The 20875-nt window shown below is 40.8% G+C and overlaps 1 protein-coding gene across 2 annotated transcripts in view; it reads left to right on the top strand.

The window, feature by feature from the left end:
* The first annotated feature begins 1051 nt into the window (after window positions 1–1051).
* The window catches only part of PRPF18 (pre-mRNA processing factor 18), a 71668-nt gene continuing 51844 nt past the window's right edge, over window positions 1052–20875 (top strand). Inside the window, exon 1 of one of the 2 annotated variants that reach the window (XM_058431667.1) lies at window positions 1052–1100. The gene's annotated coding sequence lies outside the window, so the exon portion shown is untranslated. Of the gene's footprint in view, window positions 1101–16161; window positions 16223–20875 lie in introns of those variants that run through there. The other variant, XM_058431682.1, reaches the window with a different exon arrangement.

Raw genomic sequence — 20875 nt, 5'->3', positions numbered from 1 at the left:
AGGCAGTGTGCCAAGAGAAGCAGCTCAGAGGTGGTTCTGCACTAATATTTATACCTGTTTTAACTATATGCAAATTAAGGGGCAGTTTATGCAGAAACGGCTAGGATGAGGATGGTAACTTCCAGGTCATCAGGTCGTTGCCATGGAAAGGCCTTGTAGTGTCCAGGTGTTGCCATGGCAATGGTAAACTGATATGGCATACAGGTGAGTGTGTCTTATGGAAAGCTGCTTCCCCTGGAAACCTGTTTTAGCTAGTCCTCAATTTGGTCCGGAGTCTGAGCCTTGCCTCTGGAGTCAAGTTTTGCCTCCTACCTCAGTATCACTGGTGATAGGACAAATAGACATCAGAATCCCCTGATAGAATGCCATGAGAACATAGCATCACTTCCGTGATATTCCTGTCAAAGATGCACAACCCAAATCCAGTCATGAGAAAACACTGGAAAAACCAAAATGGTGGGATATTCCTCAAAATAACTGTTCTGTAGTCATCAGACTTGTCAAGGTCATGAAAATCAGGGAAAGAGTCAAGAACGATTTCAGACTGAAGGAGACTAAAGAGATATGACAAATAAATGCAATGGATAATTGTGGACTAGCTCCTTTTGCATTAAAGAGATTATTGGGACAACTAGAAATTTAAATAGGGTAAAAGGATTAAGTAGTAGTAACGTATTAATGTCAACTTCCTGATTTTGATGGCAGCGTTTTGACTGTGCAGGAGAATATCTATTTGCAGGAAATATACACAAAAGAATTTGCTAACAAAGCTGTAGGTTTTTGGCTTTCTCCTGTGTGCTGAGTAAGTTACCACTCCATCATCTGTTTTCCACTTTTCTAAATTGTATTTTATTGATTTATATTGTTAATAATCCTTATCTGTTATTTCCCTCCCATTCATTCTTTTTGTGTTTGTGTGTTTTTTAATTACTCAATATCATTTTTGTTTGGTTTCAGGAGTGAGCAAACAAAAATGCTTCTGTTTAATCTACCATGAAAAACTGGAAGTCTCTCTGAGCTGTCGTAAATCACATAACTGTGTGAGTCATAGAAGTAGAAAGTGAAAGGGAAGCTATCATAACTGGAAAAAAAAGCAGCAGGTAGAGAGAGGGGACAAATATAAAAGATATTTATATATCTTTATTTATTTATTGAGATGGAGTTTCATTCTTTTTTTTTTTTTAGATGGAGTCTCACTCTGTCACCCAGGCTGGAGTGCAGTGGCATGATCTCGGCTCACTGCAACCTCTGCCTCCTGGGTTCACGCCATTCTCCTGCCTCAGCCTCCCAAGTAGCTGGGACTACAAGTGCCCTCCACCACACCCGGCTAATTTTTTGTATTTTTAGTAGAGACGGGGTTTCACCGTGTTAGCCAGGATGGTCTCGATCTCCTGACCTCGTGATCTGCCTACCTCGGCCTCCCAAAGTGGTGGGATTACAGGTGTGAGCCACCGCACCTGGCCGGAGTTTCGTTCTTGTTGCCCAAGCGTGAGTGCAGTGGCACTATCTTGGTTCACTGCAACCTCCACCTCCCAGGTTCAAGCGATTCTCCTGCCTCAGCCTCCCGAGTAGCTGGGATTACAGGCATGCCCCATCAAGCCTGGCTAATTTTTTTGTATTTTTAGTAGAGACAGGGTTTCACCATGTTGGCCAGGCTAGTCTCGAGCTCTTGACCTCAGGTGATTTGCCCTCCTCGACCTCCCAAAGTGCTGGGATTACAGGTGCGAGCCACTGCACCCAATCAGATATCATTATTTAAACAGAACTCTACTATTTTATATCCTTGTATACATAGTCCTAATGAACATGCTTGTTTAATCATTCTGCTATACAGAGAATGCAAAAAATTGTTTTGCACAAACCCATGAAAATTGTTATAAAATAATATGTTTTATTGCTGCTTAAATATCAGTCCTCCTTAACAAAATATTAGCAAATCAAATTCAACAATGTATAAAAAAGTATATACTAGGACTAAGAGGCATTTGTTTCAGGTGTGCAAGGCTGGTTCAACATTTGAAAACTGATCGCTGTAATCTATCACATCAGCAGGCTAAAGAAGAAGAATCCCATGATCCTATCAGCAGATGCAGAAAAATAATTTGACAAAATCCAACACTCATTTATGAAAAATCTTTCAACAAACTAGAAATAGAAAGGAACTTCTTCAGCTTGATAAAGAATATCTATTTTAAAAATCCCTAGAGCTAGCTAGCATCATGCTTAATGGTGAGAAACTGGATGCTTTCCTACTAAGATCAGGAACAAGGCAAGGATGTCTGCTCTCACCACTCCTGTTCAACATTGTCCTGGGACTCCTAGATAATGCAATAAGACAAGAAAATGATATAAAAGGTGTATAGATTGGTAAGGGAGAAATAAAACTGTCTTTGTTTGCAGATGGCATGACTGTCCACATAGAAATACCAAAGAATCAACAAGAACTGGCTAATAAGTGATTATAGTAAGGTTGCAAAAGTCAATTGCATTCTTATATACCAGCAACGAACAAATGGAATTTGAAATAAAATACATAAGACCATTTACACTAGTACTCACAAGTTAAATACTTAGGTATAAATCTAACAAAATATACGTAAGATCTATAAGAAAAACTACAAAACTCTGATGAAAGAAATCAAAGAAGCTCGAAATAAATGGAGAGATATTCCATGCACGAAGATAGGAAAACTCAATATTGTCAAGCTGTCATTTCTTTCCAATTTGATCTACAGACTCAGTGCATTCCACATACATAACTATTCCATAGTGTGTGTGTATGCATGTGTTGCTTAATGATGGGAATACATTCTGAAAAATGCGAAATTAGGCCATTTCATGGTTGTGCAAACATCACAGATATACTTTCATACCAAGATGGTATAGCCTATTACACACGTAGACTAGATGGTATAGCCTATTGCTCCTAGGTGATAAACCTGTACAGAATTTTACTGTACTGAATACTGTAGGCAATTGTAACACAACGGTATTTGTGTACTTAAGCATACCTAAACATAAAAACTACAGTAAAAACCTGGTATAAAATATAAAACATGGTATGCCTATATAAGACACCATGAATGGTGCTTGCAGGACTGGAAATTGCTCTGGGCGAGTCAGTGAGTGAGTGGTGGGTGAATGTGAAGGTCTAGAACGTTACTGTACACTATCACAGACTTTATAAGCCCCATAGCCTTAGGCTACACTAAGTTTATTTTTAAAATATAGTAATTGCTCCATGATCTTATGACATCTACAATGTCATCTGGTGATAGAAAATTTTCAGCTCCATTATAATCTTATGGGACCACTGTTGTATATGTGGTCCACTGTTGACTGAAACACCATGATGTTGCACATGACTCTGTGTGTGTGTGTGTGTGTGTGTATGTGTATGTGTCCAGAGAAACCTGACTAATACAAGGGCTAATTGTCTACTACTAGCTCTACTATCCTTCTTGCCTCCTTCTTGTCTTCAATCTGAATCAGCTTTCAGCTAACCTCAATTTACAGGGAAGCAGATAATTAACATTGAGGTATTGTTGTGTGAAGTTGATAGGGTCTATATATCTTTTACTTTTTTTATTTTTATTTTTGGAGACAGTGTCTCGCTCTTGTTGCCCAGGCTGGAGTGCAGTGGAGCAATCTTGGCTCGCTGCAAATTTCACCTCCCAGGTTCAAGCAATTCTTCTGCTTCAGCCTCCTGAGTAGCTGGGATTACAGGCGCCCACCACCACACCCAGCTAATTTTTGTATTTTTAGTTGAGATGGGGTTTCACCATGTTGGCCAGGCTGGTCTCGAACTCCTGACCTCAGGTGATTCGCCCTCCTCAGCCTCCCAAAGTGCTGGGATTACAGGCATGAGCCACTGCACCCGGACCTCCATATATCTTTTAACAATAATAATGTCTTCAAACCAAAAGAAAGGAATGCTAAAAATGAAAGTTTATTCCACCAGGTTGGTGGACTGTATCATACGTATGCATTTGATTCTATATACATACATATGTGTTTTTATTTTGGTTTTGTTTGAATGGTCATTTCTCCAACCAAAAAGATACGTGCTTTTATTTATTTTGTTTTTGGTTGGAGGGTCATTCTGGATGTCAGTCTCTGCCTGCTACAGATAGTGGGCACCTACCTCAGCAGGCTGTCTCTTCTAGACTCTGGGTTTTTCTCAGATTAAGAACCCAGACCCAGTAGCTGTAGACCTAGTCTGTGGCTCTAAGACAGATATTTAATATTGATAATTCTCTCCAACCTGACTTTTTATAAGCGTGCTTGTGGCTTGCAGCCTGCGACCTTCCCTAGTTTATACAACCGGGCTTCGGCCCTGGTTCCTTGTTTGCACTTTAGCAATCTGGAAGTTCTGGAGCCATGACACACGCTTAGGCCCATTTGGCTAGATTGCGATTTTCTATCTAGCTTATGCCAGCTTCTGTGCCCCAGAGTGTCTGATACCATTCATTCTACTTCTATTTCAACTTGAAGAGGCTTCTCTTGGACTCTGATTCTGGTTCTGCATGACTAAGCTGCTGCCACTATTCAGTGACTATTGAAGCTGTGCCCTCACTTAGCAAGAGAGACCTCCTGGGTGGATCCAACTTGAACTGTGCCCAAGATTCTCTTGCTCTGGTGGATACTGTGACATGCATCCTTGGACTCAATGTTGTTTCCGGGTTGGTTCCAGACTCCCTGTTTCCAATTCATTCCCTGGTCCCTGATGGGGAGCTTCTGGGATCCAACATGCTTCACATTTTGGTCTGCAAGGGTTAGGGAAGAGTAATCAAATCACAGCACACAGAAGATTGGGAGATAAGCATAAAGGATATCTTAAGTAAAAAAGTGACAAGATGAAAGTGGCATTTTGGGATGATTAATCTCCTAGTGCTGTGCGGGACACATCAGAAACAGGGCCAGGTGCAGTGGCTCACGCCTGTAATCCCAGCACTTTGGGAGGCCGAGGCAGGAGGATGACTTGAAGTCAGGAGTTCGAGACCAGCCTGGCCAACATGGTGAACCCTCATCTCTATCAAAAGTACAAAAAATAAGCCAAATGTGGTAGCGCATGCCTGTAATCCCAGCTACTTGGGAGGCTGAGGCAGGAGAATTCCTTGAACCTGGGAGGTGGAGGTTGCAGTGAGCTGAGATCATACCACTGCACTCCAGCCTGGGCGACAGAGCAAAACTCCATCTTGAAGCAAAAAAAAAGAAGACGCAGGGGACACTGTCTCACGTGTTAATCCATTAATTGAGGCATTTCATGCTTAAGACCTGGCCTAGGGCAGTAGTGAACATGAGAAGTAATGAATCTAAAATACTTTATGCAAATTGCAAATAAGATGCTATTTGCATAAAGATGTTCACTGCAGAATAACTTATAATAGCAAAAGCTTGCAATGACCTAAATATCCAGCAACACAGGAGTGATTTAAATAAATTCTGGTTATATTATATGTAATGAACATTCTTAATGAAATATTACATAACTAAAGAAGCCACAATGAAGACTGTGAATCAAAATGGGAAAGTGGATGTGATACGATTAAGTAAAAGAAAAAAACAGGATGCAAAATAATAGGTGCACAATTATTACAAAGTCTATGCACATGCAAATAAAATATGCACCCTATTTTTTTTAAGTGGTAACAGTAATTGTGTGATAGAATTACTTATGATTTTATTTTCTCCATTTTCTAAACTCCTATAATATGGTTATATTAGTTTTAAAGGTTCTGTGATTCTAACTTCCTATTTAGAGTAATTCTACTTCTAATTTAAGTGATCATTTTGATAAATTTATTGGTGCCCTGATATATCCTAGGTCCTGGAATGAACCTTGAAAGAGGGTAAACAGACATTTTGAGAAAGTCATGTTGTTTGTTTTTATTTTTTCATCAAGGGCCAAGCCAAACCTGCCTTTGGCAGTTGAGGCCCTTGATGAAAAAAATAAAAATAAATAACAAGGCCAGGCACGATGGCTCACGCCTGTAATCCCAGCACTTTGGGAGGCCGAGATGGGAGAACATGAGGTCAGGAGATCGAGACCATCCTGGCTAACACGGTGAAACCCCGTCTCTACTAAAAACACAAAAAAATTAGCCGGGCGTGGTGGCAGTTGCCTGTAGTCCCAGATACTCGGGAGGCCGAGGCAGGAGAATGGTGTGAATCCTTGAGGCGGAGCTTGCAGTGAGCCAAGATTGCGCCACTGCACTCCAGCCTGGGCGACAGAGTGAGACTCCATCTCAAAAACAAAAACAAAAACAAAAAACAAATAACAAATAACAAAACATTGTTTTCCAGGCAGCCCAAGAAGACCTACTTACTGGAAACTTACGCATTGGATTTATGTTGATTTCTAGCATAGCTGGGCCACAGCTGCCTCCCAGGCCACCAGGTGCCCATACTTTGTGCTCATTTTCCCTTTCTCTGGGGGCTACAATAGGAACTAATGTTAAAATCAACAAGCCCTAAGCATTGTTGAAATCAACGAGCCCTAGCCACAACTGGCATGTTTTTTTCCCCTTAATACTGCTTGTTTTTCATCTCTACCTTGAGGCAGTATCAACTGAGTTGATAAAATCATGGACAGGCCTGGTTTGAAGTTTTGGGTCTTCTGCTCATAGCTGTGTGATCGTGGGCAAGTTACTCGACCAAGCCGTGTCTCCATCAGCTCAGGGTGTGATATTGCTACCTTGTAGGATTGTGGAATGATGGTAAGGAGGCCAAGGAAGAGTTATCAGTAGAGCTATTTTGCCATCATTCAACCTCACTAAGTTGCTGCTGAGGGAGAAGGGTGCTGGCCTCTGAGTGGATCCTGTATCTCCATTTGGGGGAGGTCAGGACAGGACTGTGCACAAAGACCCTTTATGTTACAACTTGACATGTTCTGAAATGCCGCCTGCATTCATGACTCTCCTGAGACAGTTTAGATGCCACTATCATCCAGCATCTAGATGCTGTTATGCAGCTACAGAATTTATTGAGGTAAATGTGCAACGATTTTCAGATAAGGCTGGAAACAGCATTCTTTGTATGGCAAAGATGAACATGTCTTAGTCCATTTATCTTGCTATAAAGGAACACCTGACTCTGGATAATTTATAAAGAAAAGTTTATTTGGCTCACAGTTCTCCAGGCTGTACAAGAAGCATGGCGCCAGCATCTGCTTCTGGTGAGGCCTCAGGAAGCTTCCACTTACTGCAGGAGGGGAAGGGGAGCCAGCATGTGGTGATCACATGGTGAGAGAGAAAGCAGGAGAGAAAAGGAGGTGCCAGACACTTTTGAACAACCAGCTGTCATGTGAACTAATAGAGCGAGAACTCTCTCATTACTGGGAGGATGCACCAAGCTGTTCATGAGGGATCTGCCTCCGTGACTCAACCACCTTCCATTAGGCCCCATCTCCAATGTTGGGAATCAAATTTCAACACGAAGTTTGGGCAACAAACATCTAAACTGTAGCAAACGGGTAAGTGAGAGGTTCAGAAATAACTACGGAATTTATAGATAACAGGTCTCTGAGCCCATCTCCCCTGAATACTCCCTTTTGGGAGCGGGTGGCCAGGCTGATCTTGAACTTCTGACCTCGTGATCCACCTGCCTCAGCCTTCCAAAGTGCTGGGATTACAGGTGTGAGCCACTGCGCCTGGCCTGGTGCCTGCATTTTTTTTTTTTTTTTTTTTGAGACAGAGTCTGACTCTGTCACCCAGGCTGCAGTGCAGTAGCACGATCTCGGCTCACTGCAACCTCCACCCCCTTGGGTTCAAGCGATTCTCCCGCCTCATCCTCCTGAGTAGCTGGGATTACAGGCACCTTTCACCACACCTGGCTACTTTTTGTATTTTTAGTAGAGGTGGGGTTTCACCGTGTTAGCCAGGATGGTCTCTATCTCCTGACCTTGTGATCTGCCCGACTCGGCCTCCCAAAGTGCTGGGATTACAGGCGTGAGCCACCGTGACTGGCTGGTGCCTGCATTTTTTAACCTATATTTCCTCTCTCTGTCACTGACTCTAACATGTCCCCTGTTGGCTGGATCCATGAACTTGCAGGCTATTTTTCTTGGATAACCTCTTCCACTTGGATTTTTCTTTTGTTTTTTTTGAGACAAGGACTCACTTTGCCACCTAGACTAGAGCACAGTGATGCAGTCACGGTTCACTGCAGCCTTGACCTCCCAGGCTCAAGTGATCCTCCCCCTCAGCCTTCCAAGTAGGTGGGACTGCAGACATGCGTCACCACACCTCGCTAACTTTTAAGTATTTTGTAAAGAAGCAGTCTCGCTCTGTTGCCCAGGCTGGTCTTGAACTCCTGATCGCATGCAGTCCTTTTGCTTCAGTCTCCCAAAGTATTGAGATTGCAGGCATGAGTCACTGCACACAGCCTGTTTGGCATTTTCACAGTGGCCCAAATTCTCCATTGCCTACCTGTTGCTAACCCTCCTTGTCTGCTAACCCTCCTTCTTCCAGAGGAGGAAGACATGTTTGGGTCTTCCTCCTCACCTGGTCCAGTTCTCACCTGACCCCTTTGCCAAAGCTGACAAGAAACTGCTCCTCAGCACCCAGCTTCCCCTCACAGGCAATAGAGATCTTTCAACAGGGCTAATACCCACTATGGGAATTCAGAAGAAAGCTGGGCAAGTGATAGGGCAAGGGAATGAAGCCAAGAGGTAGTAGAAAGTGGGAAAGTGGAAATATCAGGGAAGGATCATGGAGGGAGAGGAAGAAACATAAAGTCGTTCAGGTAACTGTTGGTAGATGTTATGGTTTGTATAAGAGTTGAAGAAGGAAGAAAGAAGCACAAAAAGCGGCTCAACAGTCAAAGACAGATTTATTTTAAAGAATAAACCTGAGAGGGGCTTCTGGCCAAGTTAGGTCAGGAGCACTCTCTCTTACAGACTAAGAGTTTTTAAGACATCAGGGCAGGAGAGCTCATCACAGGCTGGGAATGTTTCTGTGTCTCTTTGTCTTGCATATCTGGGAGGGAGAGTTTTGTGTCTGTTCCCATACATCTTCCTGTAGCTACAGGCATACCCACTGAGTCTGCTTTTAGCTTCCCTAGCTTAGTGCACCTAAAGGGAAAGGAATGTGCTTATTAGGACCCACTGTTTTACTGGGGCCCATTGTATGAGTGTGAAGTTTGGTGGTTACCCAAGAGACTTTCCCCACTCCTTCTGGGCCCGAGCTGTCTTATATGTGTTTTACTATCTGCTGTTTCTAGCTTTTTCTTGTTAGAAGTGATTTCCTTGAAACGCATGAGGTTAGAAAGGGAGCTAGAACTTAACATGGCGGTGTTTTTCCAAGATGGCAGTGCTCCTGCTCTGTCAGTTTGCATCTGCATCCCCACCAAATCTCATGTTGAATTGTAATCCCCAGGGTTGGAGGTGGGGCCTGGTAGGAGGTGAATGTAACATAGGGGCACATTTCTCATGAATGCTTTAGCACCATCCCCCTTGATACTGTCCTCATGATAGTCAGTGAGTTCTTGTGAGATCTAGTTGTTTAAAAGCGTGTGGTACCCACCCCCACCCCCTGCTCCTGCTCCGGCCGTTTAAGACGCACCTGCTCCCCCTTTGCCTTCTGCCCTGATTGGAAGCTTCCCGAGGCCTCCCCGGAAGCTGAGCAGATGCCAGCCTCATGCTTCCTGTACAGCCTGCAGAACCATGAGCAAATTAAACCTGTTTTCTTCATAAATTACCCAGTTTCAGGTATTTCCTTATAGCGGTGCAAGAACAGACAAATACAGGGGATAAAACACTAGAAAGAATGAGGATGAATGGTAAATGGAGATCTGTGACAACAAAAAATAGTGTGTGGTGGTTACAGCTGAAAATAAAAGAAGAAAATGGGTGTAATGTTTGGAAGGGAGGTGTGCAGTGGAGGTGAAGGTGGAAAGATGGGCTACAGGGCCATTTCAAGGCAGGATTTTAAGGTGGGCAGCTGAGACAATCAGCCAATGACTGCCATTAGAGGGGCTGTAATAGCTCTCGCCTTCAAGAAAGACGGGATTCAAAAGACGGCTTAAATAAATACAAAAATATATAAAATAGACTATTAAACACAATAAGAGAAGTACAAATAAAGCACAGTGGGATCACACAAAAAGGACGTCATGGCATTCAACATTCTGTCCCTTATCTCTGAAGAATTTTGAGACTGAAATTTGGGGGGTTCTTTCCTTTTTCTTTCTTTCTTTTTCTTTTTTTTTTTCTGAGATGGAGTTTTGCTCTGTCACACAATGGCGCCATCTTGGCTCACTGCAACCTCTGCCTCCCAGGTTCGAGCAATTCTCCTGCCTCAGCCTTCTGAGTAGCTGGGATTACAGGCACCTGCCACCATGCCTGGTTAATTTTTGTACTTTTAGTAGAGATGGGGTTTCACCATGTTGGCCAGGCTGGTGTTGAACTTCAGACCTTGTGATCCACCCGCCTTGGCCTCCCAAAGTGCTGGCACTATAGGCATGGGCCACCGCCCCCGGCCTTGGGGGTTCTTTAGTAGAAAGTTACCATGTAAATATATCAAATTACTAAACATCTTCAGCAATCAAAAGAAAATCATGTTATGTTTGATAGCAGAAACTTACCCTGATTTAGGGTCTATTTATAATACTAAATTTATACATTTTGAAACACTTTATCTCATTTTTTTTTTTTTGCCTCAACATCTCTGTTGGTTAAATAAAGTATGATCTTTATTTTGCAAATAACTGGCCTAATATTATACCTCTTTAAGTGACAAAGCCATTTTCTACTTCTCTTTTTTTCAGTCTTGTGTGTTTTTCTAGATCATTGTTGGCACGCTAAAATCTGGTATTTTCTAGGATGAATCAGTAGCTTTTTTTTATTGTAAAGAGTAGAAACTCTGGCCCTATTTTAACTAATCTTTTCAGTGGTAGGAAGATGCAACAGAAATAAAATATATTGAGGAGGGTAAGTAGGAATTATAAGGAATTGGCATTTGGCATTGGTCGTTTCTAAGGAGATTAAAAAGGCATAAACATTAATGAAATGTGATGAACTATTCAGCTCCTAGCATCGTAAATGCTAAATAAATGTTTGTTGAAATAATGAAAGAATGGATGGATGAACTGTAAAAACACAGAAATGAATATATTGATACCTAAAATTATTGAGTATTTACCATATGCCAGGCACTGTTTTAGCCCACTATATGTATCTCATTTTAATCAACACACTAATTCTCTTACACAGGTACTGCTATTATTTCCCATTCTGCAGATGAAGAAACTGAAGTACAGAAAGATTAAGTAATTATAGTACTGAGGCCCTGTCCCATTTATAACACTGCAGCAAGTTCCTGATTTCATAAGAGCCCTGTGGCAAGTTACCTAATTTCATAATGCAATTAGCCAGCCAACTCTTCCTAAGCCAGCCAAGCCCAAGCCCATCAATTGGTTGCTTCTGTTTGCGCTGCCACTTGCGGCTGAAGGGACCTACTCTTGTTCCCTTGCCCTTCCACCATGTCTTTCAGCTCTATTTGTGACTTCTTATTCCAAAGGCTGTTGGCACCACTTGGCAACACACCCGTTCAGCCCTAACTGGAGACAAGAATAGGTGGGAACGGGGCTATTAATTTCAAACATAACATGGAGATCCAGGACTTGGGTTCCAGGCTTCCAGTTCTGCCTTGACTCTCACCTCTGCTTTCTTACCCTTGAAAGCCAAAGCAAAATTCTCTGCATTTTCTGGCCAGCCATCCTATATTTTATTGACTCTATGACAGCCATTCATTCAGAGATTCTGATGTAATTGCTCTGGTATAAAAAAAGTGCACCCTGTTCACAATAGCAAAGACTTGGAACCAACGCAAATGCCCATCAATGATAGACTGGATAAAGAAAATGTGGCACATATACACCATGGAATACTATGCAGCCGTAAAAAAATGATTTCATGTGCTTTGCAGGGACATAGATGAAGCTGGAAACCATCATTCTCAGCAAACTAACACAGGAACAGAAAACCAAACACTGCATGTTCTCACTCATAAGTGGGAGTTGAACAATGAGAACACATGGATACAAGGAGGGGAACATCACACACCGGGGCCTGTCGGAGGGTGGGGGGCTGGGGGAGGGATAGCATTAGGAGAAATACCTAATGTAGATGACAGATCGATGGGTTCAGCAAACCACCATGGCACGTGTATACCTATATAACAAACCTGCACATTCTGCATATGTACCCCAGAACTTAAAGTATAATTTTAAAAAAGTGCACCATTAAAAAAATTCACCACTAAGAAGGAAAAATAAACATTCCCAATTATAACTGCGTGATGTCATCAATTGAAAAAATATGTCCCCTTTTCAGAGAAGTTAAAACTGAAAAAAAAAATTCACGTTAAACGGGGTGAAATGTGGTCTATAATGGTGTCTTGATAGATATTTCTAACACTTGGGGGACATTCATAGCCAGCTTTTCCCATGGCCATTACTACTGCCACTTGCAATGTTCTCAGTGTTCTGTCCCTCCTTTTGGAAAGTGCTGTCAACTGTAGCAGCTGTAGTTATATGTAGTTATAAACAGTGCTTTTTTTTTTTTTTTTTTTTTGAGATGGAGTCTCTGTCACCCAGGCTGGAGTGCAGTGGGATGATCTCAGCTCACTGCAACCTCCTCTGCCTCCTGGGTTCAAGCAATTCTCCTGTCTCAGCCTCCTGAGTAGCTGGGAATACAGGCGCACACCACCATGCCCAGCTAATTTTTGTATTTTTAGTAGAGACGGGGTTTCACCATATTAGTCAGGCTGGTCTCGAACTCCTGACCTCAGGTAATCCACCCACCTCGGCCTCCCAAAGTGCTGGGATTACAGGCTTGAGCCACTGCGCCCGGCCAACAGTGCTCTTTTTGGTGCAATCCTGCGAAGATTGTATATTTTGGATGTGATGGCTAACACAGAAGGATGCAGTGACAGAGGATGCTAAAGAGTGGATACAATAGGAAGAGTATGGACTATATCAGAGGATAAGATGTTTAAGGAGGGGGTGCATGTGTCTTTTTAACCACTATGATATAGAATATTTCCATTTCCCTCCTCCTCCAAAAAATGCTCCTTCATGACCCTCTGCAGTCAATTCCCAGCCCAAGCCCCAGCTCCTGGCAGTAACTAATCTTTCTATCACTATATTTTTAATGCTCCTAAAATTTCATATAAATGGAATCACGCAGTATATAGTATTCTGTTCTGGAATACTTCACTTAACATACTGTTTTGGGACTTTCCATGTTGTTGCACATATCAGCTGTTCATTCCTTCTTTATTTCAGAATACAATTCCTTTGAATGAATGATACTACAGTGCATTTATTCATTCATTAGTTGATATATATATTTGGGTTGTTTCTCCAACCCAACAAGGAAACATTCAGTCTTTCACCATTACATATGATGGTGACTGTAGGTTTTTGGTAAATGCTCTTTCCTACTTTGCTGCAAGTTTTTATCACGAATGAGTGTTGGATTTTGTCAAACGCTTTGTGTGTGTGTGTCAATTAAGATGATCACATGATTTTTTTTTTGTTAGCCAGTTGATATAGTGGATTACAGTGATTAATTTTTAATTAATCAATTTTTGTTTGTCGAACCACTCTTGCGTATCTGGAACAAGTTCTACTTTATGTCCCTGAATAACCAAAGCAATTCTAAGCAAAAAGAACAAATCTGAAAGCATCACATTACCTGATTTCAAATTATACTACAAGGCTATACTAAACAAAATGGCATGGTACCGGTATGAAAGTAGATACGTAGACCAATGGAACAGAGTGGAGAAATCAAAAGTAAAGCCAAATACTTAAACAACCAACTGATCTTTAACAAAACATACAGAAACATAAATTGGGGAAAGGACAACCTACTCAATAAATGGTGCTGGGAAAACTGGATAGCCACATGTAGAAGAATAAAACTGGATCTCTGTCTCTCACCATACAAAAAAATCAACTCAAGATGGATCAAAGACTTTAAGACTTGAAACTATAAAAATTCTGGAAGAAAACCTAGGAAAACCCCTTCTGGACATTGGCCTAGGAAAATAAATTGTGACTAAGGCCCCAAAAGCAAATGCGATAAATAAATAAACAAATAGGACCGAATTGAAAAAGCTTCTGCACACCAAAAGAAATAATCATCAGAGTGAATAGACAACCCACAGAATGGGAGAAAATATTTGCAAACGATGCATCCAACAAAGGACTAATAGCCAGAATCTACAAGGAACTCAAACAAACCAGCCAGAATAATAAATAATCCCATCAAAAAGTAGGCAAATGACATGAACAGACATTTCTCAAAAGAAGATATACAAATGGCCAACAAATATATGAAGAAATGCTCAGTATTACTAATCATCAGGGAAATGCAAATTAAAATCACAAGGAGATCCCACCTTACGCCAGCCAGACCGCCACTATTAAAAAGCCAGAAAACAGGCCGGGTGCAGTGGCTCAAGCCTGTAATCCCAGCACTTTGGGAGGCTGAAGTGGGCAGATCACCTGATGTCAGGAGTTCGAGACCAGCCTGCCCAACATGGCGAAATCCTGTCTCTACTAAAAATACAAAAAATTAGCCAGGTGTGGTGGCAGGCGCCTGTAATCCCAGCTACTCGGGAGGTTGAGGCAAGAGAATCACTTGAACCCAGGAGGCGGAGGTTGCAGTGAGCTGAGATTGCGCCACTGCACTCCAGCCTGGGCAACAAGAGCAAAACTCTGACTCAAAAAAACCAAAAAAACAAAACAACAAACAAAAAAAACAAAGTCAGAAAACAATAGATGTTGGCACAGATATGCTGAAAAAGGAAGGTGGGAATGTAAGTTAGTACAACCTCTATGGAAAGTGGTATGGAGACTTCTTAAGGAACAAAAATAGATCTACCATTTGATCCAGCAATCCGGCTACTGGGTATCTACCCAAAGGAAAAGAAGTCATTCTATCAAGAAGACACCTGCATATATATATTTATCACAGCACAATTCACAATTGCAAAGATATGGAATCAACCAAAGTGCCCATCAACCGATGAGTAGGTAAAGAAAATGTGGTATATGTACACCATAGAATCTACTCAGCTGTAAAAAATGAAATGTCTTTTCAGCAACTTGGATGAAGCTGAGGGCCATTGTTCACAGGGAAGTAACTCAGGAATGGAAAATCAAATACAGTATATTCTCACTTGTAAGTGAGAGCTAAGCTATGGGTATGCAAAGATATGCACACTGGTATAATAGACTTTAGAAATTCAGAAGGAAGGAGGGTGGGAGGGTACAGCCTCGACTTCCCAGGCTTAAGCAATCCTCCCAGTTCAACCTCCAGAGTAGCGTACACCACCATGCATGGCTAATTTCTTTGTACTTTTTGTAGAGACGGGGTTTCGCTATGTTGCCCAGACTGGTCTCCAACTCCTGGGCTCAAGTGTTCTCTGCATTCTTGAGCATCTGGAGCACAATAGCTGCTTTAAAGGTTTTTACTATTTCATCATCTCTGTCATTTCTAGGTTTACTTCTTTTGATTGGCTTTTCTGCTGGGTATAGATTATATTTTCCCGCATGCCTGGCAATTTTGTTTCAGTCTCAGGATACTATGAATTTTTACATTGTTGGGTGATACATTCTGCTGTGTTCCTTTAAAAATATTTGCCTTTTATCTGACACGTAGTTAAGTCACTGGGAATTAGTTTGATCCTTTTGAAGCTTGCTTTTAAGCTTTGTTAGGATGAGTTAGAGCAGCGATTTAGTCTAAGGATAATTAGTCCCATTACTTGGGTAATTCCTTTTGGAGGACCCTGTCGTATGCCTTGTATATGCCCATTTCTACACGAGCTCTGGGCACGGTATGTCCCACTGCTGAATTATAGTTCTTGATCTGGTCTTCGGAGTTTCACCCAAACATATGCATCTCAGGATTCAGTGACTGATTTGAAGGGTCCCCACTGGAGATCTCTGATCTTCCCCTGTGCCTCTCTCTCCTTTCCAGTATTCTGCTCCATGGATTTCACTTCAATTTCCCAGAACTGCAATTTCTTTTTCCTCTACTCAGTGAGACAAGTGGGTTCTGTTGGGGTTTCTCCTCCCTGTGCTGTATCCTGGAAACCGCATCATCCAGAATTCCAAGAATCCAGGACTCCATGAGGTACGGCTCACCTTATGTGTTTTCTCTTCTCTCCGTGAAGAGAAGAGAAGCCCTTTGCTGCTGGTTATCAAATATGTGAGAAATGGTTGTTTTATATATTTTGTCTGTTTTTTTGTAGTTGTTTATGGTAGGAGAGCAGTTCTTATAGCAGTTAGCCTTCTAGCTCAGAAGCAAAAACTCAGTATGCTTTTCCATAATTTTTATGACTATTATCGGAAATTTATACTTCCATATGATCTTGAAGACCAGTTTCTTCTATTACAAAACCCTGTGCCATAAGAATTCTAAGTGAAACATGGACTCTCTATATTACTTTTTGGAAATTTGACTTTATGTTATTTTGCCTCCTTAGCCGATAACATATTTTGCTATTCCTTTATCTGGGTGTTGCTTTATATCCTTCGATGACACTTTATAAATCTTTCCCCACGTAGGCTGTGAGCAGCGGCTCACGCCTATAATCCCAGCACTTTGAGAGGCCGAGGCGGGCAGATCACTTGAGGTCAGGAGTTTGAGACCAGCCTGGCCAACATAGCGAAAACTCGTCTCTACTAAAAATACGAAAATTAGCTGGGCATGCTGGCGGGTGCCTGTAATTCCAGCTACTCGGGAGGCTGAGGGAGGAGAATCGCTTGAACCTGAGAGGTGAAGGTTGCAGTGGGCCGAGATTATGCCACTGTACTCCAGCCTGGGTGACAGAGTGAGAGTCCATCTTAAAAAAAAAAAAAAAAGGAATTATAACTGAAACATGGACTCTCTATATTAGTTTTTGGAAATTTGATTTTATGTTATTTTGCCTCCTTAGCCAGTAACATATTTTGTCATTCCTTTATCTGGGTGTTGCTTTATATCCTTCAGTAACATTTTAGAAATCTTTCCCCACGTAATCTGGACTTTTTTGTTCTTTATTTCTAAGATTTTGTACTTTTTAAACGTAACATTTTCCTGTTTCCACTTCTATCTCATTATTGCATACACAGAAAAAACATCAATTTTAAACTTATTTTGAATACAGCTATATTACATTTCCTTGTTAATTCTAGTTTTTAAAAACTCAATGGCTTGTAGGGTTTTCTTGGAAAATGATTGAATCATTGGCAGAATGCAATAACGTTATCTCCATTTTTCCAATATTTATACTTACTCTTAATTTTTTCTTATTTCGCTCATAGAACATCTAAAACAGATTGAATTATTATGGTGACAGTGATGATCCACATCTTATTGTTTTAGTATTTCACCATTTAGAGTGGTGTCTACTATTGAATATTATTAAGTAATCTTACCATATTTAAATAATTTCCCTATATTTATTTTACTCAGAGTTATTATTATTATTATTAATGACCCCTACATTGTATTAAATGTCTTCTCAGGATTTTTTAAAAATATAATTCTTTATTTTTCCTCTTGTAATTTGTTAATATAGTTAATTATTGAGGTAGATTTCCTTGGAATAAACCCTACTTAGTCATTGTGTGTGTGTGTGTGTGTGTGTGTGTGTGTGTGTGTGTGTGTTTCGAAATGGAGTCTCGCTCTGTTGCCCAGGCTGGAGTGCAGTGGCAGGATCTTGGCTCACTGCAACCTTTGCTTCCCGGGTTCAAGTGATTCTCCTGCCTCTGCCTCCCGAGTAGCTGGGACTACAGGTGCATGCCACCAAGCCCAGGTAATTTTTTGTATTTTTAGTAGAGACGAGGTTTCACCATGTTAGCCAGGAGGGTCTCGATCTCCTGACCTCATGGTCTGCCTGTCTCGGCCTCCCAAAATGCTGGGATTATAGGCGTGAGCCACTGTGCCCAGCCCATAGTGTGTTTTTTAATGCCCTGCTCAATTCTATTTGCAGGCACAAGTTTTCAATCTATGTTCGTAAATGCAATGAGGATGTATATATGTTTTTTTATTGGTCCTTTATCAGGCTTCAGTGTGAAGTTTATCATGGCTTCATAAAATGCCCTGGAGAGCTTTCCAAATTTTTCTGTAGTCTAGAATAATTTTAGAGCGGCAGTTCTCAAAAGTGTGGTCCATTGAGGGGATTGGTGAGGTCAGAGCTATTTTTACAATAACGCTAACATTATTTGCCCTTTTCACTATGTTGACATTTGCACTGGAGGTACAAAAACCACAGTCAGTGTGCTGGTAACATTAGCATGAACCAAAACACCAGCGTGAAACCTTACCAGCCGTCATAGTCTTCACTGCCATATGCCCATGAAAGAAAATTTTTTTTTAAAAAAAAGGCCAGTTTCACTTAAACATGTTTTCAATAAAGCAGTAGAAATTATTAATTTTATTAAATCTTGACACTTGAATAAGCATCTTTTTAATATTCTATGTGATGAAACAGGAAGTACACAGAAAGCAACCTGCTGCATACAGAAGTATGATGGTTGGCTTTAGAAAAAGCATTGTGCAATTGAATTGCAAATGGAACTAGCTTGTTTCCCCATGGAATATTGCTTTTACTAGAAAGAATAAGCAATAGACAAACTATGGTTATTCAGAGTTTGGTATCTGATGGACTTTTTTTTTCTTTTTATGACATCTCACTTGTGTGTGTGTGAGTGATTTTTTTTCTTTTTTTTTATACTTTAAGTTCTGGGATACATGTGTAGAACGTGCAGGTTTGTTACATAGGTATACACGACCATGGTGGTTTGCTGCACCCATCAACCCATCACTTACTTATATTAGGTATTTCTCTTAATGTTATCCCTCCCCCAGCCCTCCACCCCCCGCAGGCCCCAGTGTGTAATGTTCCCCTCCCTGTGTCCATGTGTTCTCATTGTTCAACTCCCACTTACGAGTAAGAACATGTGGTGTTTGGTTTTCTGATCTTGTGATAGTTTGCTGAGAATGAGGGTTTCCAGCTTCATCCATGTCCCTGCAAAGGACGTGAACTCATCCTTTCTTATGGCTGCATAACATTCCATGGTGTATATGTGCCACATTTTCTTAATCCAGTCTATCACTGATGGACATTTGGGTTGGTTCCAAGTCTTTGCTATTGTGAATAGTGCTGCAATAAACATACGCGTGAATGTGTCTTTATTGTAGAATGATTTATAATCCTTTGGGTATATACCCAGTAATGGGATTGCCGGGTCAAATGGTATTTCTAGTTCTAGATCCTTGAAGAATCACCACACTGTTTTCCACAATGATTGAACTAATTTATACTCTCTGGTGGACATTTTTTTGCAAATGAACAAAGTTAGCCTGTCATTTGAGGAAAACACCAGACGATATTTGTTGCTAGTGATAAAAGTGAGCTTTCAGTAAAAAATAGCATTTTGGAAAGTTGCACCTGTCACCATGAGCTTGATGTCTGCCCAGGGATTAAAAGGCTTTTCTGGCCAGGTGTGGTGGCTCACGCCTGTAATCCCAGCACTTTGGGAGGCTGAGGCAGGTGGATCACTTGAGGTCAGTAGTTCGAAACCAGTCTGGCCAACATGGTGAAACCCTGGCTCTACTAAAAATACAAAAGTTAGCGGGGCATGATGGCACGCACCTGTAATGCCAGCTACTTGGGAGGCTGAGGGAGAATTGCTTGATCCTGAAGGGTGGAGGTTGCAGTGAGCCAAGATCACTCCAGCCTGACGACAGAGCAAGACTCTGTCTCAAAACAAAACAACAAAAAAGGCTTTTTTTTTTTTTTGATGAGATGGAGGAGGTGGTATTAATGAATGTGATTTTTAAAACACTGTGTAATAAAATGTGTCAACATTCGGAAGATCTGCATACATCACTGAACTCATACTTTCCAAATGACCAATGGATTCTGTTACAAAATCACGTATGAGTAAAAGATCCATCCAAATTTCAAGATAGACCAATGAATTTTAATGTTTCAGATTCCACATTGCAACTAACTCTTAAAAAATAACTGCTACTCAAGCTTGGAGGTAATATCAAAGAAGAATTTCCATGATAATTAAGATACTTTTCCCTGTTCCAACTACGTATCTCTGTGAGGCTAGATTTTCTTTATATACTTCAACCAATATAATATACTGCAATAGATTGAATAGAGAAGTAGATAGGAGAATCCTGTGTTCTTCCACTAGGCTAGACGTTAAGGAAGTTTGCAATAATGTAAAATAATGACACTTTTCTCATTAAATTTTTTGAAACTACAATTGCTTTTCATGAAAACATGTTGTTTGTATTAATACATAATGTGTTCATTATATGATTTTAAATGAATTAATTTTTAAAAATGTCTGTTTTTGTTTCTAATGTGACAAATATCAAGAGCTATAACAGACACAAAGCTTTTTGAGGGTCCTCAAGAATTTTTAAAAATGGAAAGGGGTTCTGAGACCAAAAAGTCTGAGAATAACTTGCTCAAATCATGTTAGAAGTATTTCTTCTTCAAAGGCTGCATAGATCTCAACAGGAAAACTTCTGGATCTGGCGCCTTTATAAATGGGGGTCTACAATCACATTGCTTTCTCTGTATTCCATTTGCTTATTTAAGTTTTCTACTCTTTCTTGGTTAATTGTGGTAACTTAGATTTTTGCTAAGAAATCATCCATTTCTTCTAGGTTTTCAAGTTTATTGCCATTGAGTTGCAGGCAGTATTTCTCACATTTCCTTCAAGCACTTTTGCATTCTTGGTTATTCTTTCTTTCTTTCTTTCTTTCTTTCTTTCTTTCTTTCTTTCTTTCTTTCTTTCTTTCTTCCTTCCTTCCTTCCTTCCTTTCCTTCCTTCCTTCCTTCCTTCCTTC

This window comes from Hylobates moloch, unplaced genomic scaffold, assembly GCF_009828535.3.
Source record: "Hylobates moloch isolate HMO894 unplaced genomic scaffold, HMol_V3 SCAFFOLD_2, whole genome shotgun sequence".
Lineage (NCBI taxonomy): Eukaryota > Metazoa > Chordata > Mammalia > Primates > Hylobatidae > Hylobates > Hylobates moloch.
The sequence above is the reverse complement of the archived record's forward strand: the minus strand, read 5'-3'. Positions and strand labels throughout refer to the sequence as shown.